Genomic DNA, 22,656 nt, shown 5'->3' on the forward strand with positions numbered 1-22,656 from the left:
TTTCAATTATATGATTAAATTCTTAATCTCAACCATTCTCTTCTCTTCCTTAGAGTTTTTTTTTTCTAGTTTTTGTATTCTTTTTCCTCTTAGAGAAACTATTAAAGGAAAACTAGCAAAAATTTTCTTTTATTGATTTATTTTTTAATATATAGGTTGGATCAACTAATTAGAATACGAAATTGGGCTTAGGTAATACATACAGACAAAAGCTGTATGGTAAATTTTCATATCTTTGGTTTATTAAGCATTTGGTTATGAGTGTAATCATTCAACCAAGTTTTGTTTAGAACTAAATTAAATAACACAAGGCCTTTTCATTATTGAAATTGGAGTATTTTCCTTGTTGACATAGACTTGCTCTCTCTTCTAAGCACCACACTATAAAAATATTGATTCAATAAGAATTTGGAGAATAACGTTTCCTTTTTTTTTTCTTTTTAATGTTGGTTAAAGAAATATAGAATATCAAAATCACTTAGAAAGGAAAGCAAATGACAAGAAAAAAACGCAAAAGATTTCATGATGCAATAGTCTCCACATGATCCAAAATAGTGAGATACAAACCCATAAATTTTGCAACACAAAAACTCACATTTACTCTTTACAAAAGACCAACAATTTCTTGTAAATACGTATAACGATTTTCATAGATTGAAAATTCTTATTTTTCAACTCATTGTAACACCTTTGTTCAAAGGAATTAGTGATCTAGTCATAAAATTTGCAAAAACCGATTATAAGAATAATTAACATAATTAACTAGCTACAAAATGTGCAAATCACAGAAAAAGAAATTTCTTCTAATCAATAGACATGAGCATGCCCAGAGCAAATGTAAAAGCATAATCTAATTAATGCTTTTCTGACGCCACTAGAATTTTTAATTTTCAAAATACTTTAAAAGGTATTTTATCAGACATTATGACGGAAGAAAACTTCGATCCAATGGCAAAGAGGATAATTACACTATAGGAAATCTGACATATAGTGACGCTAAAAAAAACATCAGTAAAATCCCAAAATCCATTAGTATAGCACCATAAACTCTATATCGATGGTCAAAATGTGTATTTCGATGAATTTTTAATAGTCAGTATATCCATTGTCAGTATAGACCTATACTCATAGTTTTTAAGGTGTCAGAATAGCTTTTAGAGATATACCTATGATTCAAGATTGACAGTAAATGTATATTTGTTGGTATAACATCTGTTGTGTATTCCACTGTTATACTTTTTACTAATGATTAACACTCGTCAGTATAAACTTGTATGTTTTAATTTTTCTTGCTTATATCGATGGTTAATGATCATTAGTATAGACTTGTAATTTTTTTACCTATACTAACGCTTTAAACCCGTCAGTATAGATTTTTAGTTTTTAATTTTCTCACCTATACTGACGGCTAGTGCCCATCTGTATAGACTTATATATTTTAATTTTTTTGACCTATATTGACATTTAACGCTTGTCAGTATAGACTTATAGTTTTTCTCACCTATATCAACACTTAGCATCCATCATAATAGACTTGTATTTTTTAATTTTTATACTTATATCGATGGTTAGAGACTGTCACTATAGAATTTTATACTTTAATTTTCTTACCTTTACTGACAGTTAGAGAGTGTCAGTATAGACTTATATGTTTTAATTTTTTTATTATATTTTGGTGACTGTTAGTATCATCTGAAATATTCCAATGATCAAATGTGTTAGTATAAATGTTAAAACGTTGGTAAATTTTTTTAAAAATTATATTTTCAATTATTAATATTAATTTATTTATAATCATAATATATGTTTTCATATAAACAAAAAAAAAACACAATAAAGTAAAAGATATTTAATACCATTAAAACTAAAAGTAAATTATATATAATCTACAAACTTAGTATAAGTGAAAAACTAAAGTTATTGTACCAAGTCCGATAAAACAAACATCAATAAAACAAACATAGATAAAGAGTTACACCACCTTATCCTAAAAAATACAATCATAAGTTTGCATCACCAGATACCTAAAGACCTTTTGATCACCTTAAAACTTCAATGAAGTCTGAACAAGATAATCTTAAAAAATCTATAAACGAGCAAACAATTGCAAAACCACATCAATAAGAAAAAACATACATGCACCTATTACAAGCCTTTTCCAAAACCAAAATACTTTAATTCATACAAAATATCACAAATCTTGAAAAAGTCAACAAGTGTAACTACATTATATAACTAAAAACTTAATGAACTAGCTCATTAACAATATTCAATATACCAATCAAGCATTACAAAATACAATAGCCTTATTTTAACAAAGTGCATAACATTCAAAACAAAACCAAATCCCCCTAGAAACATAATGCTTCGAGTAAATAAACAACTTCCTAAAATAAATGATCCTATCATAGATTTCTACAAAAAAAAAAAGCATCTGCATAGCATAAAAAAATCCAATTAGAATTCTTGTAAATTATCTTATATATACAGAAGGTAAAAAGGTAATCATCCATTCATATACCAGTAGAAATAATTTTATAAACATCTTATTCATTCATATATGCAAAAGGTAATCATCCATTTATATACTAGCAAAAATAATTTTATAAACATAATATTCATTAGTGTAATGCATGAATGAACAAGAAATAACCTAATTTGCATGTGTAATCTCCTCATTCTTTTAGTTTAATTCTAAATAATAACTTAATGAAACCAACCTAAGATTATTTTAGTCAATAAAACTATCATTAAACAAATATTTTAACTATAACATTCAAGTCTATAACTACAAAGCATGCTTACATCATAAGAAAGCATTTTCAAAGGTAATGAAGCCTTTTCAAGAGAAAAAAAGCAGGCTTTAAATCATAGTGAATTTAATGATTATGGCGAAGATGATAGGTAATGTTTCAATATCACAATTACATGATTCAAAACCTATATTCAAAATTGATTTTGGCATTCTATCTAAGAAACAAGTATCAAGTATAGCATTTTCACATATATATCATGTGATGACGAGTTTACCATTTTTATTTTTATTAGGTTGATGGCTTGAATTTGAAGAACGATTATTTTCACGTGTGATTTCTAGAGCACTACTAGCATCAGGAACCCAAAATTAATTCAAAAGAAATTTCAATAAGGTTCAAGATTCATGAGCAAAATGATAATTTACATATATATAAACTAAAATAGATGTTATATATACTTCTTTATTCACCATGTGAGTAACGATATTCAAGATATCCATATTCTCATTAGAAAATTACCTTTTAAGTATCGATAATACAGTACTTAAAGTTTTTTTCAAGTCTTTAATTTTAGCCTTCAACTCTTGTACCTCTTTCTTATGCTGAACCAATTCAAAAGATGAAAGACCATATTGTTTAAATGAAGTATATACTATACCTATGCAACGAACACACCTTTTTCTTTTTAGTCTTTTAACTTTTGAATAAACATCATCTTTTCATGAACTTCCTTTAGAATTCTGAGCACTAGTTTTGCTCAAACCTTGTTTCATGAGTTCATAAAATTGTAAGCAAACATTTTAGTATAAAGAAACTAAACATAAGTAAAAGCAAGTAATAACTAAATTAAATACTACAATTTCAGCTATCTTGTCATTCAAAACACTTTCATCTTTACATGTACAAGAAAAAATATATACCTCAGCATGTGATGGTAGAATTCCATTAGCTTTTTGTTTCTACAAAGATACAACATTAATTATTGTAATGACAAAATCGCACATATAAAAAGTAAACTTCATATTCATTTAATTGAGTGTGATAAGAAAAATTTATATATGTACTAAGGTTTGAATGATCATTGAGAATAATTTTTTTCTTGTATAATGAGGCTCATTTAATTTTGAATGGCTTGTTTTATTTGTCTCACTTTGTTCCTTTAAACAAATGAATAAGAAAAGATATATTATAATAACTTGTAATTATTATCATAGTGTTCAAATAAAGTAAATAGTATTTTTGTAAACATTTACCTACGTTTTATTAGTCAACCAATGTTTAGCAAGAAATAGGAGTTAACTTTTGTCTACTAAAAAATCATCAACCTTTGCAGCCATTTCCTCTAGTGTCTTGTGTTCATCATAAAATTTAGACTTCAATCTGTTCTTCCATTGCCTCTATTTAGTACCTATGTTTCTTAGTGCCCAAGACTTAATTTTTTGAAATATTTCTTCATCAATGAGCCCATCAGAATTAGATTTTGAAATTCAAACTTTAATTATAATTTGAAAGAGGTAATTGGAAAGAAAATGTTAATATATATTATATGAATTGGTACTATTAACTAGAAACTGAAAGATTATTGTCATGGCATTAGCTAGCAACTAAAACATTATTGTATTGATACTTTCACATTTTTTCCTTCTTATCATCCAACATTTCATGCTAATTTGTATAATTAATTGGTGCAAAGCTAGGCATTCTCACCATGCTACCAATGAATTGGGTTAAAGAGCAAGATTCATCACTGATAGGTATGGCATCATCATTGACCTTAATAATAACATGCTCCCCTTCTTCCAAATTCCAAATATCAGCCATACATGTAAGACCTTAAGCTTTTTTATGTTAAACATTTCCTACATAAAAAAAGTTACATGTAGAAAAAACAATTAAATTCATTAAAAATTGTAATTGTACAACATTATAACACATAAAAAATTGTACTAATAGAATATAGTGTTTTTATACTTGAATTATGTTCAACTTGTTCATCTTGATTTTCATTATTTGTAGATTAAGAAATTGGTTCTTGAGATTCTTATAGAGGCTCATGTTGTAAAGTTTCTAGATCTATAGGCACATGTTCTTTAGATTGTGTTTGCAATTAAGAACTAGAGCACGATTTGCCCTAGTGTATTCAATCGTCTACGCTTTACCATCCTAAATCTAATAATATAAAAAATATACTAAGTACAATATAACAAAGAACTTGATAGTGGCAAACCATATAAAGCACCAAGTACAATTTAATATATTACATGATCACATAAAATTAAGTAATTCAAGCTAGTAACACAAAAAAAAAAAAATTAGTGAATTATGTCTTACATTGCAAAACCTTAATATCAATTTAAACTATTACATAGAATTAAAAAATGTCCTCCCTATTATGATCATCTATGGGATCTTCTTCTACATGCTCATTTTTCATCTCTGGTGTGACTTTCATTCCTTCATCATCAACTTCACTCTAAACTAATTTGAAGTACCATGTGTTTCATCAAATTCAACATGGATTTTTCCATTCTCTTACTCTCTATATAGGGATGATTCATCACCTATATCAAATACATCTTTAAGTTTTGCATGCTTGACAAAAACCCAACCATTATGTTTTTCATCATTCACATAAAAAACTTTCTTAGCTTGTGTGCCAAGATAAAAGGATCATGAACTAAATTAGTTTCACTATAAGCTAGATATGAAAAATTCACAAGAGTGAAACCAAATTTATCGTTCTTACAACCTCTATTTATATCAATCCAATCACAAATAACACAACTTTCATTCTACCAGTATAATTTAACTGATGATGTCTTTTAAAATCCCATAATAATTTAACTCCCCCCTCAATAGGTCATGCATCTCTTGTACATACATAACTCATCATCTTGGTTGTTACAACAACCCTACTGTTTTAAGTTTTCAAGTATCTCTCACGTGCCTTGGTGTGAAATCTAAAACCATTAATAATATAATCAGTGTATTTTCTAACAGTATCAGTTAGACCATGAGTAAGCCATCTAAGTTGATCTATGATGTTTGCATCTCTTTATTGATCCAAATTAGCAACCTATCCAATTTTATATTTGGTTAAAATAATAATCTAACTATAAAAACTTTAATTACATATTCCAAACCATGATGTGTGACTTACATGATCATGAAACCAATCATGAAAAGTTTCACGTTGTAACTTTTATATCTATATGGCATAAGCCAAGGAGATCGATTATGCCTCTTAATAAATTGTTCATGTTTTCTATATGAAAAAAATTCTTAAAAGACTATATAATATACTACAAAAGAAAATTATCAAGTATAATATACATGTAGATAAGTGATCTTACTTTATAAAAGGAACAACCTTAGTAGAATTAAATAGCATATATCGATGTGCTTGAACCAAAGTTATAGCATCAAGTATAATTCTTGAGACACTTTTATGCTTGTTAACATTAAAACCTTTATGTTTTAATGTTTCCAATGGTCTTCCTATAGTAGAAAGAATGGATATTTCTTCCTCTATAAAGGAATTCTTGTCTTTACTTCAGATGGGTCGATTAAAAATAGTTTCCATCCCATCAAATTATCTTGAACAAAAAGTTATGTATTCATTTGCTAAGTACCCTTCTACAATTGAACCTTCAAGACAAGCTCTATTGCACATATATGATTTAAGAGTAAGAAGAAACCTATATAAATGGAAGTTCAATAGAAAAGATCATTAGCTAACATCCTAGTTGAAATTTAAATAAAAAAATCTATAACACTTTAAGATATACCTCTCAATAGGATACATCCACTGATAAATGACTGGACCAATAATTTTTGCTTCATTTACCAAATGGATAACTAAATGTACCATTATTGTGAAAAAAGATAAAGGAAAAATCTTCTCCATTTCACATAAAATTGATGCAGCCTGAGACTCAAGTAATTCAAGCTTATGTTCTTCGAGAACTTTACAACAAAGTTATTTAAAAAATGAACATAACTTAATAAGAACCAAGCACACCTTATCAAGTAATGACCATCGTATTACTATAGAAAGAAACTCTTACATTAAAAGATGACAATCATAACTTTTGAGCCCTATTAGCTTCATTGTTTAAGTTGCACACAACATGAGAAATTTGAAAAGTATTCATTTAGAGTTTTTATTTCTTTGAGAATTTTTAAAAAAGAATTTTCTTCAATTAAGCTCATTTGATATAAAGTTTGAGGCAAGTATTAGGTGTTAGTGCCAAGATCAGTCTTTGGATGAAGAACACTTCTTATACTGATTTCTACAAGGTTAAGTCATGCTTTGTAGTTATCTTTTGACTTTTCTTCTTGCTCAATTAATGTACCAAGAATGTTATCACAAACATTCTTTTCTATATGCATCACATCAAGATTGTGACACAATAGAAAATATTCCCAATAAGGTAATGTGAGCAAAATACTTTTCTTCTACCTCGGCCCATTTTCATTACCATTTAATTGTTCCAATTGTCTTAACACTCTACTCTCAAATGGTGGTGAAGAAGCACTTTTAAATTCTCGAGTCCCATTCAATGAGTTTTTATCATTCTGAAACCTATGATTAGGTTGCAACCACCTATGATGGTACATGTAACAATACTTTCTACCATGTTGTAACCACTTAGATGCAGTATCAAATCTATAACAAGGACATGTATGCTCTTCTATAGTACTTCACCCAGACAAATTGGCATATGTAGGAATGTCATTAAGAGTCCAAATTAATTTTGCATGTCGTTGAAAGTTTTGATTTTTTGAGGCATCAAAAGTTTGAACACCAACTTCCCAAAGTTCTTGCAACTCTTATACTAAAGGTTCTAGGTATATATCTATATTGTTTCTAGAACCTTTTAGACTAGGAATAAGTTGGGAAAGAATAAAGTTTGGCTATTTCATACACATCCATAGAGGCAAGTTATAAGGTATCAATATAACAGGCCAAGTACTATGTGTTACACTCATAGTTTTAAAAGGGTTAAAGCCATTAAAAGCCAATCTCAAAAGAATATTATGAGAGTCAAAAGAAAACTCAAGATATCAAGAATCTAATTCTTTCTAAGCTAGAGAATCTACAAGATGTCTTACATGTCCATCCTTAGTACACTTATATTCATGCAAGTTATCAAAGGAACAGTTTTTGAATACGTGAATAACCTTCGTAGTCTTAGAATTAAAAGAAACCATTTTAGCAGCTTTTTTTTTCTGACAATATATCTTAGGGATCACTTTTTACATCATTCAAGCTCTCTTTCCACCTAGAAGTGCCACATTTTGAACATATTTTTTCATTTGCTTTATCCTTCCAAAACAACATGCAATCATTGGGACAAACATGGATTTTTTCGTATCCCAAACTTAAGGTAAAAACCATCTTTTTCAATTCTTTATAAGACTTTGGCAATGTATTACCCTCTAGTAGAGTAAGTTTCAAAACCTCTAACAATGTATTGAAAGATTTATTTGCCCAACCATTAAAACACTTAATATGGAACAAATAGATTACAAAGGAAAACTTTGCAAAGTTTTCGCAATTGGATATAGTTTCTCATTTGCATATTTAAGTAAACCATAAAACTTGTCACTATCAATTCTATGACTATGGTGTTGCTCTTCATTAGTATCTCTAGCTTGTATGTTACCCACATCAACATTCATAGTTCCTTTAATCATCATATCATGTAATAAATCATGAATGTCAGGACCTAGCCCTCTTTCTTTGTCATTAGTTGTTCCAGTAAGTAAACATGCATCCAAGACCTTTTCGTGAAATACCTATTGAACATATCCTTTAAGAAAACCATTACATATTATGTGATCAAATGCATCTCTCCTACAAACTCTAAATGTGTTGACCAATTAACATAAGGACACCAAATTTTTCCATCTTCAGATCATATTGCAAAGGTAAAGTCTAAAAAACTAGTGACTCTTTTTATGTATTCTTCACTGGCTCTTGACATGAGATTTATCTATGCCTTATCCATAGAATGTAAGATGATTTGCCCTAGTAATAAAATTATATTTAATTTAAAAACTTAAAGTAAAATAATAGCATTTTATTTAAGCACTAAATAAAATTAAACTATGTAAGCATAATGTCATATTTTCATTAAGAATAATATTTCAGACATATTTTTATAATTAAACTTATGTATTTTTAGGGTAAGCACAACCATGATCAGTTTCGGTTGAATAAGCAAGAGAAAGGCAAAGGATAGAAGGAAAGTAACTCAAAACAAAAATAAAAATATTTGAAATAACTCACAATTGCAAAAAGATCTAGGCAGCTTGTAAAAATTGTGTAGAAATAAGGGATTTTTGCCAGGAAAACTAAGTTTTAAAGCTTGAAAATTTGAACAAGGATTTTAGCTACAAAGTTAAAAAGATCAAAGGTGAGGGAGAGTGAAATGAGATAAGCTTCAGGTGAGGTAAGGACTGAAAAGCAAGGTAAAGATAGTAGCAACAAAATTTTCACTATTTTTGTTTTAATAAGTTTAGATTCTTTTAAAAGGTTTTCATTCCCCAAACATGGGAGCATAAAGTAAGGACGGTGGATTATAGAAGGCATTTTTTTGCCAAAAAATACCTTGAATAATCTCTAGAAAATCTGGGCATCGGTTATTCAGGCGGGAGATTATTGAAGGCATTTTTGTCAAGAAAACGCATTTAATAATCCCCTCCCATTTTTTTGGAATCATTCAAGGTATTTTTTTTTTTTTTTGATAAAATGCCTTGAATAATCCCCTTCAGGCATTTATGAAAAGATTATTAAAAGCAATTTTGCCTAAAAAGTATCTTGAATAATCCCTAACAAAATATTGAATGGGGTTATTGAAGGCGTTTTTGGCCAAAAATTCCTTGAATAATTCTTGGATTATTGAAGGTATTTTTGGCTAAAAATGCCTTCAATAATCCCCTCCAATTTTTTAGAGGGGATTAGTTGAGGCATTTTCTACAAAAAAATGCCTTCAATAATCCCTTTCCATTTTTGGGAGATTATTCAAGGTATTTTTTTTTTTATAAAACGTCTTGAATAATCTCTAACAAAATATTGAATGGGGTTATTAAAGGCATTTCTAGCAAAAAAACACCTTCAATAATCCCCTCCAATTTTTTAAAAGGGATTATTCAAAGAGTTTTCTGCCAAAAACTCCTTCAATAATCTCCTCCCATTTTTTGGGGGATTATTCGAGGTATTTTTGTGATAAAATACCTTGAATCATCACCTTCAGGCATTTATGAAGAGATTATTGAAGGTGTTTTTGCCAAAAAGTTCCTTGAACAATCCTTAACAAAATATCGAATGGGGTTATTGAAGGTGTTTCTAGCCAAAAATGCCTTGAATAATTCATGGATTATTGAATGCGTTTTTGGTCGAAAACGCCTTCAATAATCCCCTCCAATTTTTTAGAGGGGATTATTCGAGGAATTTTTTGTTAAAAATACCTTTATTAATCCATGATTTTTTATTAGAAATATTCAAGGCATTTTTGCCCAAAAAATACCTTTAACATTCCCTTATAAAAAATTGAAGGCATTTTTTTTGGTAAAATGCTTTACTAATCATTTTTAAAATTTATTCCCCTATCTTTAACTTTGGAATCCACTGCTATTACAGAGAATGATTAAAAGCTGCATTACAACCAAACCAAAACCCCTAAACCCATTTAGTTTGCCTTTTGGTTTCTTTTCTCTTATCATCGTCGAACTTTAACAACTGAATGTCATCGCACCTCTCTTTATATTGGTATATCCTTATTTTATTTATTTTTTGTATTATTTATATTCTTCGATATAGATGTTTTTTTCATTCTTTACTATATATATTTTTATTCATTTACCACACCTTAGTCATCCAATCTCCCTTCATTGCATGTATGGTATTTCTTTGTAGTTTGGTTTAAATATTATGGTTTGCTTAATGGTATTATGGAAATTGTGTGTATTTTTTTTTACTCACCATTTGTTTGCATGGAATTTTTATTTAAGGTGGGAATCACAACATGGCTTGTACTTGTAAAATATTACTGGTTTGAGGATGTTTTACATATATTGGTGTAGTAACTGTAGTATGATTATTACATATTATGTGAAATTTAGAGGACAATTTGGTTTATTTAATATAATTATGATCAAAATTGCTAGTATTATGGAATCCAAACAACATACTTCTCTTGCTACTGAACACGAAGAGACACACCTGTAGTGAAAAAAAAAGTAAGGGGATGAAATAAACAAATTCAAGTAATTAACACGAAAATTCACGTTGACTTCAATCAAAGTGGGTAGCCTATGTTTGATGGAGCTGCTAAGTTGGCTAGTCATATTGGAGCAATCATCTGTAGTAGCATTTCTATTATGTACCATAATTAACGATGAGTTTCTAATGATCTAAAAGATCGTATATAGGAGTCAGTTATGGTATGTTCATTAACTATTTCATAAATTTTGTTAAATGATCATTTGATTGAAATTCAATGTGTTCATACTAATTATGTTAAATTTATTAAGAATGGTTCGATGTCCCAATTAAATGTAAAAAACTTGTGTTGCAATCGACTGGAAAAGCATTTAGAGAATTTAAAAGCAGATTGACAACTCAATATATTTTACTGTTTATTGATCATAGTGATATCTTGGTTGTTCCACCTTCATCATATGCAGATGTTATAAGTTATCAAGATTGGATGAATTTTGTTCGAGATCGAATATTAGAAGAATTCTTGTACACTTATCCATTACAAAATATTATTTATAAGATTTTATGTGATATATTCAATATCTTAATATGTGATTTATGTAATTTTTTTTCTAGAAAATCAAAGAACAATAAAAGAACATTTAGGCCAAACAAGTATATCACCATTGGACATTGAGAAAGGGTTATGCAAATGTCAAGTATGAGCTTGTAAGTATTCACACACTTGTTTTATACTTATAAATGAATATTTATGAACATTTGTTTATTATATTCTGATCTTATATAGTGTTAATTTATTAAGAATCATCTAGCTCTAGCACTAAAGTTTTTAGATAAGATGTGTGGAAACAAAAGCATATACGGAATGATGGATCATTTGTCGATGAAAAAACTAAAAGAATGGCTAAAAAGATTGTATGTATAACTACCTATTATATCACGTATGATTGACTTTATGCTTATATGCATGACTCTATACTTGTATAGATTTATTGTTATGACCCATTTTATTATTGTCTTTTAGGATGATTTTGCTACTAAAATTAAATTCAGTGAACTGACAACCCATTATGGCAAAGATCCATTATCTTTAGCATTAGGAGTGAAAGAAAGACATAGTCAAGTTCATAGGGTTGGTAGATTTGTGTTGCCATCAAAGTTCTTTAGTAATCAACCTAAAAACAATATGAAGCAATCATTGAGCAACAACAGCAAAGACTTGATGACCATGAGCAACTCCTAAATGATCAATAGTGATGACTCGTAGTTTTGGAGGTGATGTTGGTAGTAATATAGCCTAGCATGCCTGTAGGCCAATCAGATAACATCATCTAGCTAGGACAAGCTTCCGTTGCAAGTCAAGTAGAAACCTAACCTCTGGTACTAGGCATGAAGTATGATTTTGTTTATTTACTTAATATTTATTTGTTTTTTATATTTATTGATTTGGTTTTAATACTTATATTTCATTATATATTGTAGTAAGATATTGGGACTTAGAGGATGACCTTTGTTTAGGCTGCCATTGATGTGTTATTTAATTATGCACTTGATCATTTATTCGGAGAAAATTTCATTATCGTTGAGTTTGAGGATGGGTTATGTGATCATCTATTAGGTTCTTACATTAAGGGGCCTGAGATTAAGAAATATTGTACCTTGTATGAAATATCAACTTCTGATATTGTTGCATATATGAGGTTAGCTTATAAATTTAAATATACAAAGTCAATATGTATTAATCTATATTATGATGTATTATTAACTAATATTATTAATTGTTACCATACAGGTTCCTGTATAGAGAGATTAAGGCAAGATAAATGACCCATAGATTTAGATTCATTAACTCAAATTGCATTAGTGAAGAGAGTGGGACTATCGTTTTTTGTGATCATCATGTGAGTCAATGCTTGAAAAAATAGGCTGATTATTTTTTGGTCTTGTATAATGCTGCATAAGTTATATTCATACAAGTAGTTATTCCAACCTTACCCGAATATTAATTGATGCCTAATCTGAGTATATCATTCTTATTATTTTGCAATCATCATTAGTAGCTTATTATGATACCAATTCCTTTACGCTATACTTATTTAATTTCGCTCAACCAATGACGAAGCCTAACCTCGATATTCAAAATTTTATAAAGAGGTATTACATCTTATTATATTATCTTCAGTTTTTTCATAATTACTTTTAATTTTATATTAAGTACTTTTTTTCTTTTCAATTTAGGGGAATGTCTAGAGTTGAAAAAAAAGCAAAGATAAATTGGGTGTCATTGCTAATAAATGTGAAATTTATTCTTTTATGCTAAGTTTATTTAGATAAATGTTTCTAAACCCACTAAATTTATTTTTCAAGTATCTCATCGATCAGGATATACTGAATGTGGATATTATGTCCTTTGTTTTATGAGAGAGATAGTTTTATATGATTTTATGACCACACCATTCAAGGTTAGTATTAATTTCATACAATCGTAATATCTTCCAAAAAAAAGCTAAATTATGTTCTCATTTATTAACATTTACTTTTGATTTTTTTTATAGTGGGAGAGTAAATGAATCTTCATGATAGATGAATTTGATGAAGTCTGTAAAGAGTGGTCTGAATATATATTATCATTCGCTACACCTTGAGGTTGGAGATTGTTGGTTTGGTGTAAATATATGCATTTCATTTTTTATAATGTTTTTAACGTGCCATGTTGAATGGATAACTTAAGTTTCTAGATTGGGGTATTGCTTTAATGTTATTGGTATATATTTGTTTTTATATCAATTGGCAGCTTATATGAATACACATATATTGAGTACGATTATTTGAAAAAAGTATATTTATATAGCGATGTTATTAGTTATAAATTTGAATGTGTAGTCAATTTATTGAAATACTACAATATTCGTAATGTAAATTTTAAAATGTAATTCATAGTATCACATATATAAACAAAATATTTTCTGGGCATAAACCTATAACTGATTTACATTCATTTCCAAACATGCTTTTCAAAATGGTAACGGCTATTTTTTCATTTTTTTTAGTCAAGTCAAATGGCTTAAATTGAAGGCATTTTTTTCCATAAATGCTTTGAATAATCCTCTTAAAATTTTATGAGTAGATTATTGAAAAGCATTTTTGATTGAAAATGCCTTTAATAATCCGCTCATAAAAATTTAAGGGGATTATTAATCCCTTCCAATTTTCTAGATGGGATTATTGAAGGCATTTTTGGCCAAAAATGTCTTCAATAATCCTTTCCTATTTTTTGGGAGGATTATTTAAGATTTTTTATGAGAAAATGCCTCGAATAATCCCTTAGAAAAAATTTAATGGGGTTAGTCAAGGCATTTATGATCAAAAACGCCTTAAATAATCCCTTTTAATTTTTATGATGGGATTATTAAAGGTGTTTTTAGCCAAAAAATGATTTGAATAATTCTTTACAAAATATTAAATAGGGTTATTGAAGGCATTTTTGGCTAAAAATGCTTTGAATAATTCATGGATTATTCAATGCATTTTTTTTTTGCCAAAAACACCTTTAATAATCCATGAATTATTCAAGATATTTTTTGTCAAAAATGCCTTCAATAATCTCAGCGTTTTTTTTTTTTTTTTGAAATATTCAATGTGTCTTTGCCTAAAAAACGCATTGAATATTCTCTTACGAAATATTGAAGGTGTTTTTTTTGTCAAACCCCTTGTGATCATTTTTTAAATTCATTCCACTTTCTTAAACTTTAAAATCTCAAACTACTAATATAGTGAATGATAAATATTATTTTATAAAAAAAATTTTACAAATAACATAGAAAATATTTATATTAATATAAATACTACTACATATGTAGATTATTTATAATTTGACTTTCGATCTAGAATGATTTTAAAATTTTATGAAACCATATTAAAACTGAAATATTAATTGAAACCAAATTAATATAATATTTAAATTTAAAAAATTTTGAGTATAATATTTAATTATAAATTTATTAATTAATATAATACTTACAAATTTTATTTAAAACTTATTATCAATTAAAATTAATTAAGTTACAAATTTTTTTTATTAATAATTATAGCTTTTATCAAATTATAGTTTTTGAAAATTTTTATTAGAGGGAAATATTATGAATTAATATTTTAAAAAAAATAAGAATAAATATTTTTTTAGCTTTTGCTGACGGTTATTATAACTGTCAGTATATAATACATTTATATTGATGGATATTTATATACCATCAAAAAAAGTTTACCTATACTGATGAATTTACAAAATGTTGATATAGGCACTGTTTATATTGACAGTAATAAAAATTCGTTAGTATAGATACTAATTATTTACATAATTTGATCGTCAGTATAGATAAGTATCAATATATAACATATTTATACTAATTGATAGTTATATACCATCAAAAAAAATTTATCTATACCAATGGTTGTATAAAATATTAGTAAAGTTATGGTATATTTTAACGGTATTAAAAATCTGTTAGTAAATGTCTCTTTTACTAACGTAATTTGACCGTCAGTATACGAAAAAATTTTTATATTGTAATGAGGATTTAATGAATATAATGGTTTGTTTCAGCATGGAAACTAAGCATGAAATAGTTTAAATACAACTACTCTATATCAGACTACAGGACAGAGAATCATGTATAAATCTCATGTTGGTGCATATGAGCCAGCACTGTAGTACAGTTAAATACTGAGAATAATTAATAGAATGCCAATTTGGTTAATACGAAGATTTTCCAATTGATGGTCAGTATGTTACATGGTATCACTGTTTTTCAGTTGACATTTTGGCTCAGTTTTATACACTATGCCGATTTCGCTATCTGATCAACAGCACATCATTCCGTGCAGTTTACCATTACTGTCTTTCCAAAACAATTGCTTACTTTGAGATCTGATCATGCCAGTCTTGGAAATTGTTTCCAAAAATTCATTTGAACATAGGTTCCATGTTTCAATACAAAGTGTTTAAGCTTCTTTCCAAAGTACAAAGCTTGAAATGTCAATACTTTTAAGCTTTGAAGGTTTCTGAGTTTCCCTATCTGATTATAGAAACATGCTACATTTGCAGCATGTCTTTTCACCGAGGAGTGAGTACCATTTGCTTCAAGGGTAGAAGCTGTCTCTTTAAATACAGGTTCTTAAGACAACCAAATCAAAAACTGAAAATTATTTATCACAAACTTCTAATTTTTGGCAGTGAGTTCTACTCATACTCATCATAATTTATTTGAACTTTATGTTCTCAAGAATGTTTCTAAAATTTCATGAAACTCAAAAAAAGCAAGTGCAAAGTGGAGGCATTGGTCACAACCAGATATCAACATGCATTTTATCAGTAAGTATTAAGATTCTAACAACCTCTTATGTGAACGACAAATGCATGCACAAGTATGACACAGTAAGATTTCAAAAATACCATTAATCACATCAAAAACATTATTCTGAGGCTTGCAAATATATTGTACCTTTGGGATGCGTAAAGGATTGTTTGAAGGATATTCACACAGTTTTCCTATCTTGAAATCATTCGGTCCTTCCTCATATCAGAAGATAAAAAGTTCAACTTATATATGATTTATAAAGTGGGTGGAGAAAAAATTTACTAAGAAAGACAAATATATGCTAAAGCCGCAAATCCCATCCATGATACAGTTAGAGAATGATTAAAATGAGAAAATTACCGTTTAATGACTAATGTTTTCTTAGCTAAACCCTATTTAATGATTGAATTAAATTAGTTCAATTGATCTGTCACTGAACTTTGGCCACCTGTGTGACTGCATTATAAAGTAGTACATATGCAAATGTATCAAAACTGGAAAAATACTATCAAGTCCTACACATAAACAAGCACGAGCTAACTTAACTTTGCATTGAGTTGATCTTCAAAGTTAAGAAAAAATATGAGGCATAAAACTTGAAAATTACGAGGAAATATTTTGGCAATCAGCTTCTTATACCTCTTGACACGCTGTCTGGACCTTGCCCGCAATGAAGGGCAAAAGGAACATAGACTACCGCATGCAGGTAATACTTGTCGGGAAAGATTTAAATAAAATTTTTTAGATGAAATTTGTGAAGTTTTTAATTAAAAATAATTAAATAAAAATCAAAATTGAAAATAAAAAATGATATATTGAAAAATCTCATTACATATATCAAGTGTATAAAATTAAAAAAAAATTATATATATTTTTAGATAATCATTTTTAATAAAAATATTAATAGAATTTTTACGGTTGAATAAATATTAATCAGATTTGAATTATAAATAACATTTTAAATAATTTTTTTTACATATTATTGATTTTCACATTAAACACTATCAATCATTAAACTCTATCAATCTATCGGTTTGAAATTTTTTATTAAAATTTTTATAAAATCACTTTTAAAAAAAAACTTCACACACTTCACCTAAAATCCTTATATAAATTTTCTTCGTATTTGCCTCGAAATCACACCTGAGATGAAGCTCATTTTTTTAATATTTTATAGATTTGAAATGATAAAAATATAGCTAAAAAATGTTCGATATCCTTCTGCTTTCTACCCCTTCTAAATCAATCAAAAACTTGGACTTCAATGCCCAGAAGGGAAAACAAAGCTTGACAACAAACGGGGTACCTCCCAAATCCTGTCACCAACCTGTGACAAACAATCCTGGTGTCACAACTTTGAACCTCCAAATCAAACCAAACTAAATACTATGAATTATAAGGTGGATAGAAACAATCCAGCGTATGAGTTCACAAACTTTGATCAAATTACGACTGACTGCTATCAAAATCTGGATTAAAACATCAAGAAAACAAAAGGATACCAACAAAATGCAATGTTGAATCAAAATTTGATAAGAACCCAACATAATTGGATTAAGTACATAAAATAACAAAAGGATATCTAGAAAATGCAAATTTTGATAAAATTACCAGGAAATGAAGATTAAAAAATGGGTTTTCATCAAAAAACAAAAATTTCAAAGTTACCTCGGATCAATGCCAGAAAGAGCAAAGCAGGGGCTGGAAATTCGTCTAAACAATGAAAACCAGTCACCGCGTTTCCAACATTCTCCTAACCGCAAAATTCAACTAGCCTCGTTTTCTAAAAATATGTGCTAAAACTAAATTCTAATACCGTTTTTTTTTCCCCTAATGCTATATCAGTTCGGCGTCTGCCGCCTGCCAATAATGATACTCTGAACATTGTAACAAAAAAAATACCTTGAAGTTTGATCACTGATGAAAGTGGAAGGAGCAGAGCAGATAAATGAGCTGGGGAGTAACGACTTGGATGCTGATAACGACAAGCAATTGGGTGTAGCTGTTACTGTTGATTAAGATAGGTTGAGCGGTTATTGCTCGTTTGCATGACAATGCATGGGCAGGTGTTATTTTTTCTGTTTTGTGATTTCCACTTTTATTATTTCTAGAATTTAAAAGAATCTGTAAAAAGATATTAGCACATTTATGTATAAAAAATTGGATAACTATAGGATGGGATTATTATGAACAGATTAACCAAATTCTTCTTCTTCCTTGACTTCTTTTCTATTTCTTAAGCTACTTTTCATTACATCTACTATTAAGTTACTCAGTCTGAGACAATTTTTGGTATTAGTGCCATACGATTTCAAGTTGAAACTGGGAAAAGTTAAGAAACAATCTCTAATGGTGGAACTTTTTTGAAACAAGTAAACATCATATGAAAGTAGTTGGAGAGTATGAAGGCCGTTGAATCTAAGGTTTCCAAGTGGTGGGAAGAGAAGGAATTAAAGGCTAGAATGACTGAGATGTTGGAGAGTTGGAAGCAGAAAGAAGTAGTTACAGCTCAAATTGATGCAGGATGAGACATTCAGGCTAGCAGCTTGTAACCAATGTTGGGATATAGTTCATATGTGAGTAAAGAATCCCACATCATTAAAAAATCTGAATAAGATGTCCTATATATGCATGCAGGACCCAAAAACTAATAGCTTAAGCTTTTATGCTCAAGCGGTGTCCAACATGTATGTATCGGTTCTCTGATGTGCTCCAATGGGCTTCAAGTGTGGTTTATCTCCCCAACAAGTGGTATCAAAGTGAGGTTATTTTAAGACATCAATACAGAAGCAAACCAAAACAAAAGTAAATTTTGTTTGAGATCATATAAGGTGATACAAGTTTCATGAGAAAATTGATAGCATCAAATTATTCAATTTAGAAGCCTATGATAGAAGATCATTTATACTGCAAAGATTTGTATGAGCCAGTGTTAGGTAATTCAACTAAACTAACAGATATGAAAGATGAAAGTTGAAAGAAATTAGGTAGGAAAACACTAGCTACAATCAGAAAATGGGTTGATAGCAGCATGTTCCATCATGTAGCGTAGGAGATAGATACCCATACTGTTTGAGAAAAAATTGGCAACATTATATGAGAGAAAAACAGGTATGAATAAATTTATGCTTTTTATAAAGCTTGCAACTTTACAGTACAATGATAGACGATCGATTACAGAGCACTTGAGTGATTTTCAAGATATATTAATTCAGATGACTACTATGGAGCTTAAGATGGATGATGAAATGAAGGCGTTATTTTTTTTAGGTTCATTGCCAGATAGCTAGAATACTCTAGTTGTGACTGTTCTTAATTTAGCTCCTGATTACAAGGTGACATTGGAGATAGTAAATGACAATATGCTTAATGAAAAAGCAAGGTGAAAAGATTCAAACCCTGAGAATCAAGCTCTAATCACAGAGAACAGGGGTAGAAACATCGATAGAAGTTAAAACTCAAAAGGCTATAGTAAGTCTAAACATAGATCCAAGTCCAGAAATAAAGTAAAGTGTTTCCATTATGGTAAAGCAGGTTATGTAAAATGACATTGTAAAATCTTAAAGCAAGAGTGGAAAGAAGAGAAAGGCAAGAGTTCAAATGATGACAATATTACAGTAATGAATTTAGATAGTGATTCAATTACATTGATTTGTATATGTGGTGATTGTAATCATGTTAATGATCTCGACATTGAGTGGATAGCTGACATAAGAGTAGCATATCATTGTATTTCTAAGAGAGAGTTGTTTACAACTTATAAAGTAGGAGACATTGGTTACACCAAGATGGGAAACAATAGTGTGTCACAAATTGTTAGGATTGGTCATATTGTTGTACAAACAAGTACAGGCTGCATGTTGACTTTGAGGGATGTCAGACACATTACGGATATGAGAATGAACTTGTTTGCTATTAATGTCCTTAATAAGAAAGGATATAAGATTTGACAAAAGAATGGGCAGTGAAAGCTTCTCAAAGAATCTATGGTAGTTGCAAGGGAAAAATTATCCTGCACAATGTATAAGACATGGATACAATTGAATGGCAACCAGATAAATGCTATTAAGGATGATGCTTTAGCAAACTTGTGGCATAAGAGGTTGGCACACATGAGTGAGAATGGGTTACGAGTTTTGGCAAAGTAGTATCTTATTCCTTTGACCAAAGGTATGTCTCTCGATTCATGTAATCATTATTTATTATTTAGTAAGTATTGTAAAGTTTTTTTTTGTAAGAGTTCTCAAAAAAAAGAAAATAAAATGGAATTGATTTGTTTTGATGTATGTGGTCCCATTGAGGTTGAGCCATTAGGTAGTAGCAGGTATTTTGTTACTTTTATTGGTGATGCTTCACGTAAAACTTGGGTGTATATATTAAAAAATAAAATCAAGTATTGTAGTATTTTTAAAAATTTCATGCTTTAGTGGAAAAGATAAAAAGGTTACCCTTGACGTGTATTTGGATTGATAATGGTGGGGAATACACATCCAAAGACTTTAAAGAGTACTATTCAAAGCATGGGATCATGCATGAGATGATAAAACCTAGAATATCGCAACATAATGGTGTAGCTGAAAGGATGAATCACACCATTATGGAAAAAGTCAGATGTATGTTAAGGATGGTAAAATTACCAAAGCCATTCTGGGGTGAAGTAGTCAACACAACTTGTTATTTGCTTAATAGATCACCATTAGTTCTTTTGGGCTTTGACATTCCAAAAAGAGTGTAGACAAGGAAAGATGCTTCATACTCTTACTTAAAAGTTTTCAGATGTAAAGCATTCATGCATATGCCAAAAGAACAGAGGTCAAAGCTTGACAGTAAAACCACTCAATGTGTTTTTATAGGATATGGTAATAAGGAATTTGACTACAGGATATGGGATCCAGTAAAGAGGAAGATAGTCAGAAGTAGAGATGTGGTTTGTCATGAAAAAAAAATCATAGTAGACTTTAAGAAAAATGAAAAAACTACATGGGTTACTATAGAGTGTGATGTTGCAACATCAATAGGGATTTCATAAGAAAGAGCCACAGATAGTGAAAATGAGCAAGAAATAAGACTTGGGGATATGAATAAGCCAACCATAGTTAGTGATGAGCTAGATGCAATTAGTTTTGAGCAGAGGGAGCAATCCTCTCTACTTGAGAGTGTTGAGCAAAATGAGCTACCTTCGACATCAGATGGTATAGAGTTTTAGCTTAAAAGATCTACTAGAGAGGACAAGCCATCTACCAGGTATCCAAGTTTAGATTTTATTTTAGTTACTAGTGAGGGAGAGCCAGAGAGCTTCTAAGATGTGCAGGTTACTCCTGATAAAGAACACTGGTTAAAAGCAATAAAAGAAGAGATAGAGTCATTGTAAAAAAATGGTATTTATGATCTTGTTAAACTTTCAAAAGGGAGGAGGTCGTTAAAAAAAATGGGTGTTCAAGTTGAAAAAAAATAATGACAAACTAGTGAGGTATAAAGCTCGACTGGTGGTAAAAGGTTTTTTTTAAAATCCGGGCATTGATTTTGATGAGATCTTCACTCTAGTTGTGAAGATGAGTTCCATTCAAGTGGTATTGGGATTAGCATCTAGTTTGAATCTTGAGCTTGAGCAACTTGATGTTAAAACTATATTTTTGCATGGTGACTTACAAGAAGATATTTATATGAATCAACCTATTGCAAAAAGACATTTATATGAATCAGCTAAGAGTTTTGAAGTGAAAGGGAAAGAGCACTTAGTTTGTAAACTGAAGAAAAACTTGTATAGCTTGAAACAAGCTCTGCAATAGTGGTACAAAAAGTTTAATTCTTTTATGGTAAATCTAGCTATAAAAAAATGGTAGCTAATCCTTATGTGTATGTCAGAAAATTCTCTAATGGTAACTTTATTATTCTCTTATTATATGTTGATGATATGTTGATTGTGGGACAAGATGTTGGTATGGTTCGTCAGTTGAAAGAACAATTGTCTAAGTCCTTTGATATGAAGGATTTAGGTCTAGCAAAATAGGTTTTCGATATAGACATTATCCGAGATAGGAGAGCTAAAAAACTATGATTATCATAGGAAAAGTATGTTGAATGGGTACGTAATAGATTCAAAATGTAACATGCTAAATTAGTTAGTAGTCCACTTACCAACCATTTTCATTTAAGTAAGAAATCTCATCCTATATCTAGGGAAGAGCAACTAGCTATGTCTAGTATTCCTTATTCTTCTGTAGTTGATTCTTTAATGTATCTTATGGTTTGTACATGGCTTGACATTGCTCATACAGTTGATGTAATAAGCAGATTTTTTTCTAATCGAAGA

At 29.3% G+C, this 22,656-nt stretch overlaps 1 pseudogene across 1 annotated transcript in view; it reads right to left on the reverse strand.

Annotated features, from left to right (window-relative positions):
- LOC111297511 (protein SEMI-ROLLED LEAF 2-like) overlaps nucleotides 1-17,502 on the reverse strand; it is an 83,746-nt pseudogene extending 66,244 nt beyond the window's left edge. The window contains exons 1-4 of the transcript XR_016326328.1: nucleotides 17,481-17,502; nucleotides 16,940-17,067; nucleotides 16,488-16,559; nucleotides 594-711 (exon numbers count right to left, since the gene is read on the reverse strand). The product of XR_016326328.1 is annotated as a protein SEMI-ROLLED LEAF 2-like (transcript). The remainder of the gene's footprint in view (nucleotides 1-593; nucleotides 712-16,487; nucleotides 16,560-16,939; nucleotides 17,068-17,480) is intronic.
- Nucleotides 17,503-22,656: the final 5,154 nt, after the last annotated feature.

The sequence above is a fragment of the Durio zibethinus genome, chromosome 12 (genome assembly GCF_047325235.1).
Source record: "Durio zibethinus cultivar Kanyao isolate XHJ-2024 chromosome 12, ASM4732523v1, whole genome shotgun sequence".
Classification (NCBI taxonomy): domain Eukaryota; kingdom Viridiplantae; phylum Streptophyta; class Magnoliopsida; order Malvales; family Malvaceae; genus Durio; species Durio zibethinus.